At 30.2% G+C, this 2266-nt stretch overlaps 1 long non-coding RNA gene across 1 annotated transcript; it reads right to left on the bottom strand.

Moving 5' to 3' along the window:
* LOC127900930 (uncharacterized) lies at window positions 1-1402 on the bottom strand. The gene is made up of 2 exons (XR_008052835.1): window positions 1137-1402; window positions 1-154 (listed from the first exon to the last, which is right to left on the bottom strand). It is a non-coding gene; the product is annotated as an uncharacterized LOC127900930 (long non-coding RNA).
* Between the last annotated feature and the right edge of the window lie 864 nt (window positions 1403-2266).

Consider the following 2266-nt stretch of genomic DNA (forward strand, 5'->3'; position numbering starts at 1 on the left):
TACCAGTAAATATCCTTTTACTTTATTGTTCTTTTATCATTTACATTATTGTATTTAATGGTGTGATTTTGTATTTAGATTGAAGAAAATGCAGTGACAAGCTTCAGTTTGTCCTTCCGATTGTAATAGTTTCAAGTTCGAATATTTCCATTGCCTACATCAAATAAGAAAATAAGACAAAATAATAGGGCATTTAACATTCCAATTGACAACAAATGAAAAGAGTGAAAAATAATATTACATGAAGCAACAAGCAGGAGGCTAGCATCAAGTTCATTCACAAGGCAGAGTTTGGATATTCCTTTATTAGGAAAGTCGTGATTAACAAAACTATTGAGAAGGGTAGCTTCCTCATAATTCCATATCTTGCGATTAAACAAATATTGAACAACTAATGCATTTGAGAGAGATGAAATTATAAGAGACCAGAGGACCCATCTCACTACATCTAATAAACAACAAAATCAAAATTTATTGAACCATCTCATAGCAAAAAAACCCCATGAGTGGCCAAATTTGTACCCAATTCTACACTCTACTATGAAGCTGAAATTACTTCAACATATATCAGCTCATATGTTGGCAATCATAGTCAAAGATGGTTATCAAGCATCCTCAGAAATCGAGAAGCTAATAAAAACCAGGTTGCACTACATTAACATATATCAGTTCTTTGATATAAAGATATTGAATGTTATACACTTCTAATCCCAAGTCATAAAACATAAAACAAAAGTTCACTTCACACGCTCATAAAGATAAACTGCTAGACAAATGGAGAATAAGCATCGAATATGAGTCAATAAACTATTAAGCTAATTAATGTACAGGAAGGACATTGGCATAATAATAATAATAATAATAAAAACCCATTCACATTCTAAAAAAAAAACCCATTCAAATTCTAATTCAATATATCAACAAACCCATTCGCATTCTAATTAATAAAAACAACACCAGCCGCGGAGCAACTTCTCCAATACATTCAACAAACCTATTTTCATTTTAATCCACAAACAACACCAGCAACAGAGCAGATCCTTTGACAAACTAATAAACCCATTTTCATTTTTAAATAACAAAATAATGCCCAATCACCGATTTCTAATATGCAAAGAGTTTTTTCAAATACTAACCTTGTACGCAATTGAGTGACAGTCGCCTCTAATGCCGACAGCAAGCAACACTCACTCGACGCCATTATCACCCTTGATTCATCACATGTTCTTTTATTATCGGATTCTACGAGCCAAAGTTGCAGGATTGCGGTTGATTTCTTTATCTTCAAAGCATTTAGAGATGGAGTATGTGCATGTTTTGGTTAGATGAAGAACACTTGTTTTTTGTGATGGGTAGCTTCGATAAAGGAAAAGAAACACCGTTAAATCTACTGGATTTATTATGTAGCAATAAATGCTTTTGATAATAACTTGTAGCTCCAGTTTTTTTTTTAATTTAAAGTTTTTGGAATATAAATGGGTAATTGCCAATTTACCCTCATCCATTAACAATACATGAAATAATAGGGGAGGAAAGTGGAGATATTGTGATATTTTCATCAAAGTGGAGATAAGACAAATCTCAGGGGGAAAACTGAAAATCATCCTAAGTAACAGTAGTATGTGCGTGTTTTGTCTTGCTATGACAGTACTAAGGATTAAGGAAGACAAGTTACTATTTCTTACCTTTGTTTAATACCAATTATTATTATTTGGTGAGACCAATTAATTGTTTATACATACTTAAAAATTAATTTTGTCTAACCTTTTAATTACATTTTATTATAAGTAATTATGTGTAAACTACATCAGGAAATAAATTAATTACTCAGTCATAAAAAATACAACGTTATTTAAGACAAAAGTTTTAGTTACTATTTTTAGTTTTGTGACTATAATGACTACATTTACGACTAAAAAAACAAAGTCTTAAAATTATAAGAAATCATAATAGCTTTAGAGACTAATATTATGTGTCATTGATTGTTTGCCTAAATTTACACCTGTTTTTTAGTTACAAAATATTTTTGTCACCCATAATTATATTTCGTGACCATTTATTTTGTCATGAAGGATAAAATATTGTCTTAAAATGTTCAATTTTTTAATGAGATTTTTGTGTAAAAAAATAAATTTATTTTTTCCGACTACAATAATATTCGTCACAAGAACGCTGAATCAGATACCAAATAGTGCGTCCGAGAAAAGAAATAACTTGGTCACAAAAATACAATGTTATTCAAGACAAAACCTTTAGCTACTACTTT

This window comes from Citrus sinensis, chromosome 3, assembly GCF_022201045.2.
Source record: "Citrus sinensis cultivar Valencia sweet orange chromosome 3, DVS_A1.0, whole genome shotgun sequence".
NCBI classification, from domain to species: Eukaryota; Viridiplantae; Streptophyta; class Magnoliopsida; order Sapindales; family Rutaceae; genus Citrus; species Citrus sinensis.